The sequence below is a fragment of the Chelmon rostratus genome, chromosome 3 (assembly GCF_017976325.1).
Source record: "Chelmon rostratus isolate fCheRos1 chromosome 3, fCheRos1.pri, whole genome shotgun sequence".
Taxonomy (NCBI): domain Eukaryota; kingdom Metazoa; phylum Chordata; class Actinopteri; order Chaetodontiformes; family Chaetodontidae; genus Chelmon; species Chelmon rostratus.
This window is the reverse complement of record NC_055660.1, coordinates 13705927-13714798: the sequence shown is the minus strand read 5'-3', so window position 1 is coordinate 13714798 and position 8872 is coordinate 13705927.

Genomic DNA, 8872 nt, shown 5'->3' with positions numbered 1-8872 from the left:
ACCTAATCCTTGACCTCCTCATACATTACACCATCCAACCGTCCATGCATCCGTCCCTCACTCCTTCCTCATGGTCACCAAACACAGAATAACTAATCCCACACTTCTTGGAAAGTTCCCATTTCTCCCACCATCAGTGAGCTTGAACCCAAATGACATTACAAAATGATTCATTTTTCACGTTTCAAAACCCGTCTGCACTTACATGATGTCTGCTGAAGTTGGATATTATGTGAAGGGTGAGTCACACCATCTTGTCAACCTTACAAGAGAACAGCAAAGTTTACACTACATTCACCATTGCACCAAATGCTCTCGGAGGAGAAATAGGCACAAATCCATTTGTTTTGGTTACTCCTGCGCATTCAGCTGTCCACCAATAGCAAACTTGTCTCGACAGTGTTGACCTCCGAGGACAAATTTGATAATATTATTGTGTCATCAAATGACACAATATTATCTGCATTATTCCTATCTTTGTGCCACTGTTCTACCCTTAATAAAACCAATGTGATGCCACTGCACAACCCGTTAGAGACCTGAAAACCACTGACCACTGATCTTAACACCATAGATACATCTAGAGATAGATGCATCATCCTCAATATCTCTATAAAAACCAAATCAAAATGGGTGCTTAGTGATAGACAATGAGGATTAAGAAAGAAAGAAAGAAGAAGATCAGGACTGTTCTTTAATCTGTGGCAGTGTTGCAAGTGGTATATGTTGAAATTACCTTCGCTTGTTGTGGTCTTATAGTATACAGCAAAATATTCTCCTGTACTTTGATGTAGCCTGCTTCTGTTTGCTGTTGCAACAGCCTAATTCCTTTGTGGGGATCATTAGTGGTTCATCTTACCTCTAAACCTCTAATGTAGTGAATAAAGGATTTAAAACTATGTAGTTTGTTGTGGTGGCCAAAGTCCCCGCTGTTGGATGTTGAGCAAGACTCTTGCTGTCATTCCTAACACAAACACAGATATGGGGGAAAGAAAAGTAATATCCGCTTGCTCTTCAGTCCCGAAAGAACAGCGTGATATGTGGCGCACACGCACGTACACACACGAAGCGTACGCACATCTGGACCATAGCCTTCAGGTGAAAGCTTAACCCCTTCCTTATCACCTTCTTCCTCTGTGGCTGTTCAGTTTTTGCAAGTGTGTTCCTCTTGTCTGATTGGGTTCATCAGTAGCTATCAGCCGAGCCTCGTCTAAGCATTTCCTTCTATTCAAAGTTACTCTCTGTCTAATTAGTGTTGTCCACTCTATGAGGACACTTTCTATGAACGCACACACAATACACGCTACACAGATTCTGCACAGTTTCTTGAGAACTCTGGCTGCTAACTGTGTTTCTAGATTTGGAGATGATAAAACACGCTCAGGCATATACAAAGAAGCTGACATTTATCATATTGTCTTTTCTTTTATGTTTATGATCGCTGGCAGCATGTTCACCTGTGTGTGCATGTGTGTGTGTGTGTGTGTGTGTGTGTGTGTGTGTGTGTACTGAGGTGTACCGGATGAAAATTGAGTGTCAGCCACAGTTCATGTAGCACTGCAACACAGAGCAACAAGTGAAAATCAAAACATGGACAGCTGGTCCCACACGGTGGAGAGTTTAGTGTGAAAGACACAAATACAAAACTGAAAAGGAGCACAGATGAGGCTGATATGAAGAGGTGACAGACAGGGCAGGAAAGTGGAGTTAGCTTCTGTACACCTGAGGTATTTTCATTGATCGTGACTGTGGATGTAAAGCAAGAGTAAAATAGCATGTTTGATGATGCTTTATTGGGATTAACCACCATCTTTTCATTAATGTCTGTCTGTTTTTGCCTGATATCAGACAGACTTCTCAACTCTGTGTAGTCGGTCAGCTCAGTGGACTGGGAGGATTCAAAGGTCTGTACTCAGGTAATATGTGTTTTACAACTGTCTGTTCCTGATATCACAGAGGTAACACAGTGATTCAACCTATATCTACACAGCCCAGTTGATCCATGCCACAAAAGGCATACAGAGGTGTCTCTGGAAGCTGGAAACGGTTGCCATTATAATGTGTCATTAAAGTGCTGAGTCATTAAATTGATGATTATTAGTAGGTAATGATGTAATAATCTTCTAAGTACAGTAAATTCCTGTTTATGTGATAAGGGTTACCAAAGTTTGCCATTTAATCATTTTACAAAATGTACCAAATATCTTGTAAAACCGTCCAGGTTTTGATTCAGATTTTTCTTTTGCTAAAACATAAAAAAACATTCAGTGTCATATAGTAAAATAGTATCTTTGTATACCTCAGCTGTAAAGAGAACCAGGCCTTTATTTGAAACAGGTTTATATAGATACAGGCCTTTATTTGAAACAGGTTTATATTAGATACAGGCCTTTATTTGTAATGTCTGTTTTAATCACTAATTATTTCCAGGTCAGTTTTTTGTTCAGTGTGACACAACCTGACACTTCTTGCATAGATGTTTTAAATCTATTGGATGAGGTCTGCATGCTGCTACCCTGACACTTAAATTTGCCTTAGGATGAATAAAGTAACTCGCTGCCTGCCTGCCTGCCTTCCTGTAAGCCTTCCAATAGCTCAAGAGGCATAATCCTGCTGTTTCCTGTTTCTGGCTTTTATTTTGAAACATCTTCAAGAAATGTTGAGTTTCATTATTAGGTATCATACTTTATTTAATGTGCCATGCAGCACAAATTGAAAATTATTTGAGACTGCCGTCATTTTGTGTAAATAGTGGCTTTTATTTGAGAATTTACATAATGAATGAGTGTGGGCTAGGCTGTTACATTCAAGTTGGTGGCTCATTTTTGAATGGCACAAATCATTTTACTTGCAATATGTCTTAACTGACTATAGACTTGTGTTTCAGAGACATTGTGAACACTTCTGCCAAAGCAGTTCATAAAACTTTTGCGAACAGTCTGATTTATCACAGTGTCGGCCAGCCAGCCTCAGGTGTCTGATGCTGAAACAGAACGCAACAAGCTGCTTCCCTGTGTTTCACTCTAATATTGGCCATTACAAATGAATCCATGAAGGACTTAAAGTTTGTTGTCTACTTGAGAAACTTGAATAAGAGCGGAATGACGCTAAAAAAAGGATGAAAGTTAAGGAAAAGAAAGGCAGTTAAATAGTTTTGGCTGCAGAAAAACATGTGTCTTATGTGTGCAGGTCATGGAAAAATCAAACTCTCTCTGAGGTCGTGACCCAGGCAAACAAGAATGACTGAAGCTTGCTTCACACCCTCCATCTGGCGGATTTGTAAATCTGTTCCCCTCACACACTCAGACACACACTCACTCTAACACACTCAGATGCTCGCGCTCTCTCACACACTCCCTCCATCCATCGTGGCCTTTCATGTATCAATGGCTCCATTGATAGGCTTGCGTGAGTCTCTTTGGGTGGATCCTGCTTTTGGTGTTTAGCCCTCCATTAGACATCCTGACCCTTAGTTTCCACACACATACACACACAAGTAGTCAGGCATGGATACAAAAATATTCACAAATCAATCATGATAAATAAATAAATTGCATTTTCCCTTTATGGACATTTTAGCTATTTATCTGATGTGAGGTTAGTTTCTGAATATGATATTCCAGATGTTGTGCAGATACCAAGAAGTAACAAACAATGGAGACATTATGTTCTGAACTGAAGCAATGTTTTCCAGCACAGAGTGTATTATTTTTCCAAATCTTATGGTTGAGAAGCTTATATGATGGCAAGCTATCTAAAATAAGAGGCACTGTGCTCTTGTAATTATCAAGAAATTATGTTTGCACCAAATTATCTTTGTCAGCCTTGGAAAAAATATTATTTTAGGGGCAACGATTTTACACATCAAAGCATGTTTACAGGTCTTGCAGAGTACTACTGCATCTGCGAGTTCTATGATTTAATTATGGCTCCAGAGCTGTGTGATGTTTGATAAATTGCCTCAGTCACTGACTACAAGTTTGCAGATGTGGATTTAGAAAGAAGTGAGCATACCAGACCTCTGTAGCCTCATCTCCAGCCACCAGCATAAAACACCTGAATCTAACGCTGAACGTTCATGTTGGTGATTATTAACTGCCGCTGACTCTCACCAGTTTATCACACTATACTTCAGCCACTTTACTAGTAATGTTAAGTGGAGTCTTTAATGAAACTAATCACCCACTGCGAGCCACCACTGCAGAAGTTCAATATTCCATGTCACATTACCTTTCATTTTACCGTTACATTTTCACATTATTCAGCTTTTTAAAACAACAACTACAGTTCCCTGCCAACAGTGACTAATATTTACATTTGATTAGTAATGACATCCAACCATGTGCTACCATGTGACGTGGCGGAGGGATGTGTTCACAGCATTTACACCACATGGTTAAGAGCACCCCACAATACTCTCCTCCATGAACTACCATTTGAACTTTTTAGATCACATTAAAAAAGTGAGGCAGTGCTCCCAGACCTGATGCTACTGCCACTATAGCAAAAATCACCATTCGTTAATAACCAGAACCAGGAACAGCTAAAAGTAAGTGATCTTTGAGGACAGTAAGCTATACTTTAAACTAAAAGACAGTGGGAGCCATGGACAGTTCACTCTTCTTGCTAAATACTCTCAAGCTAAAAGTGTCTTTATTGTGAGTTTGTTTAGGAGATGCTGCCTACAACAAGACAAAAACAATGCTGCTGTATTGTGTCAGACAGAAGGCAGGCAGAGCTCCAGACATGAGCTCACAGGGGGTGGGGGGGTGAAGGGGTGAAGATTTGTGGTGTCTGCAGCACCCAGGTGGGGATGCACAGTTTTTGAAATACCTGCACACAAATGCTGAGAAGCAAACCCACATTTATGCATGCACACACTTGCACTTGTGCATTCATCTTTAAAGATACTTAATGAGCCCACAAATAACTCGTGCACACACACGAAGGAGCAGTATGTGATAGACTGAGAGTCAGACATGTCACTGGAAGGTTGATGGCTCAAATCCCAGGAGAACTTAGACCAGCAGAGCAGAGAGGTGAATGACGAAGTAACCACCGCTTGCTCGAAGACCCGAGCCACGAAGCATGCACCAAATCCTGCAGCTTCCCAGTGGCCGACAGCAGATGACTGCGGTTTTACCAGGTAGAATGTAATTTATCTGCTCCCTCAGGTGATGACTGTAAAAGAAAAAAAGAATCCTCTTAGTCAGCTTTTCTGGTTAAATGAAAAACACACTCAGACATACAAACATCAGACATATCATGTCACATTTTCCCTTCATGTTGTCTAAACTCACCTTTTTACTACCCACTATTCCCCTGTCTAAATCACTGTCTGTGTGTACGTCTATTGATGTGACTGTATCCATCGTTACACTGATACAGCCCTCTTGGGCCTGCTATTTATAGACTAAAACAGTCCTATTGTGATGCATCTCGTGTTCGCAGCATGTTAATACCTGCAGTGATTGACCTGGTTGCACACGTATAAATGATAAGATTATAATTGATATATTTAAACTTTAATGGCTACAATGATACACAGGTCTCACTCGCATCTCACTCCCAGGTTTCTCGCTCACACTCTTATCTGTCTAACTTGATAATACAAGTTTATTATGTTGTCTGTATTTGAAATAAATCATTCCCAGCAACCAAATTACAGGTCGAGCCCACAGTTCGCCCTGTTTTGGACTTATTTTTGCCTTAAGACTGTTTTAGATAAAGCACAGCTCACATTAAATGATAAAGCTGGTAATATTTACATTATTTTCAACAAATCCTGTGAGAAGACCACAACCAAAAGTGCCTCATTCTGTTTAACTTCCTGAGCCTGTTGGCTCCGAGCCCCCTTGTGCTCATGCTTGTACTGAAAGCATGAATATTTAAAAACAAGTCATGAATATACATGTCTTAATTTAAAAAAAGGCTCAGTAAAATACTAAAGCAGCTGGGAACTGTGGTTTTTCAGTAAACATCACTCAAAGAAGAGCAAATAGAGCATTTGTTGAGGACTATTTTCAGGATGGATGGGTGGATTAATACACATTTCACGCTCTGGTGAGTATTTACAGGACAGTGTACAGTATGTGGGATCAATGCACATCATTCTACAGTGCGATTCTGTGACTCATTTATGTGTTTTTAACAGTTTTTGGACCACAATGGGCGTCTATACCACAGAGGGATTTGTTCATAATAAACCTAATATAGACCAGACTTATCCTTTAAGATTGTGGTTTACTTCGAACAGACTCGATGACCAAATCTCAGACAACAAAAGCCACAATAATGTCTGAAGTTGAAGAATAACAAAGGTGGTCAAGGGGTTACGGGAATTTGATTTAGCCATTCATTAAGATGGAGAAATCAACAACCTCAATATTCTGAGTCTCTAGTTTTCAGTAGTGGACCACAACATAAGACAAACCCTATCTCCAAACTAGAAATTATGTTTTGTTGATGAGGAAATGCAACTGCTGCCTGGAATATCTTTTTTTTTTTTTTTGCAAGTGAAGGAAAAGGTTCGTTTTTGTACGGCATGCATTATGTATAGAGCTGGTTAGGGTGGAAAGTAGGCGTACAAAGCACGGGACTCCTGGAGGACTTCCAGCCTGAGTCCTGCTTATGGTTAGGTTTAAGCAACAAGAGCAATGTGGTTAGGAAAAAATTGTGGTGGTTTAGGTTAAATGTTAATAAAGAAAGCACATCAGGCCTCCTGCTCGGTCAGTTTCAATACCTAACCAAGGCCACCAGTTTTCCCTAACCTTAACCAAGTGCTGTGAGAGCCTAAACATGACCATAGAAAATCCATTCTTGTGCTGTAGTTGCTAGGAACAGATATTGTAGGAAACACAAATGAAGTATTTTGTCAGTGAATATACTACTACACTACTTGAACCATCCATCCATCCAAAACCCATCTTTCTGTCCATTCACATCTCCATTACTCCTCTGTCATTTCACAATAATACTCCAGAAACCCAGATTAGCCTCATAAAATAATGATTAACTGCAGTAAAATATCATCTCAATTTAATTTATCAGTTCAAATCAGATTTCAAAAAGGACCAAATAGGACCAAAATATGGGTTTCATTTTATTGCTGTTGCCTTATTTAGTGACAAAGAGCTATGAGTTCCTCAAGAAGTCAAACTTGACACCCATTCACTGTTAAAAAATAAACTACTGATCTATCAGTGGCTAATTCTTCCCACTGTCAGAGGATTCGTAACAACACTGAGGTCACCGGTACTCACCTGCCAGCCTACTCATCCTCAGGACAATTTGAGGAAGTGCACATGGATGTTGTTGCTGGACCGAAACGAAAAACAACACAGATCTCCTTTTAAGGAGTCTTTCCGCTGGCTGCCTGAAACTCCCTGTGTCTCTCTTCCTTCTTTCTGTCTCTGTCTGTCCACTACCTGTGATGTCACTGATAAAGAATTCCCCACTGGCGAGACTGCAGGGAGGCTTTCGTTAATAAGTGACAATATGTGACAAGGACTTACAGGCCCCTCCACCACACACACACACACACACACACACACACACACACAGGCTGACTGATTTCAGTCTCTCTCTTCAGTCTGTCTCACAGGCGGAGACATAAAGTCACAGAACTATGTGTAATGTCTAATATTTTATGTCATACCCAATTTGTCCCATTGCCTATTGTTCTCACACACACACAGTCTGGTTTCCATCATTTTTTAGACAATAGACTTATATTCATTTCCTGGAGACTTTCTGGAACCATAACCACTGCTTGCCTAGCCCTAAGCCCTCACCCTAACCTTACCCCGACCTTAACCCAAGTCTTCATCCTAAAATTTAATGATTTACATTGTGGGGACCTGCATTTTGTCCCCGTAAGGAAGGCGAATCCTCACAATGTGACTGTGTAAACAGATTTATAAGGAATACATGGCACACACACACACACACACACACACACACACCTACATACACCTTTTTTTCATTGCATATTGGCAGCACTGCAAACAAGACAAAACAATATTGATATATCATCTCTTTGTAAAGTTGTCTTAGCAAACAGTTGCCTGTTACACACCCAGCAAACAAGGAGCAGCATTAGCTTACATCTGCAGTCTTGTTTATGGACAGCTGAGGAATTTCAGTTGAATATTTACTCTTATTTTAGCTTTGTTTTTGGTCTCCGCCATCTCCTGAGGGAAAAATATGGCTCTCTGCTGCTGCTAAATGCTTTGCAGTGTTCACCAGCTAGTTGCTAACTTTGTCTGTGCGCCACTTGGTGCTGGAAGGGTAACATAATGCAGGTTTATCAGAGCTTCGTTGCAGAAAACAGCTGCTTCTACCTGCTGAAAATGCAGTTGAAGTGAGCAGTGAGACTGAATCACCGCAGCAAAGTCGCAGGTTGTAAAACAACTGAGCAAAATTGTGAACAGAAAACAAACACAGATTTACTGTGTCTCTGCAATACAAGTACACAGTGTCTCTGGCATTGCAACATACCACAGGTGCAGGTCTGTTACCATAACACCCATCCTCCCAACCCTCACTCTCTCACAGACATCTCTGACTCACCTTGATGACATCACTGCGGTGGGGTCAGTGTCCTGTTAGACTGGGAGCGGATTAAAGTCTCGTACGCTGCTGTCACACTGGTCTCAGGGTAGCTTAAGCTTGACCACGCGGTGTCACTCTGTGTGTGTGTGTTGCTCAGAAGATTAAAATGTGTGCCATGCTGCCGGTGATGTCATGAAGTTGAGCTTTGCTCATGACCCATATTGCATGCGATCAGTCTTTCTCTGCATTTCATGTAGACGTTTCCAGTAAAGGTGTGAAAATAGCATATGTTAACAGACCAGTTCACAAATTCTGGAAA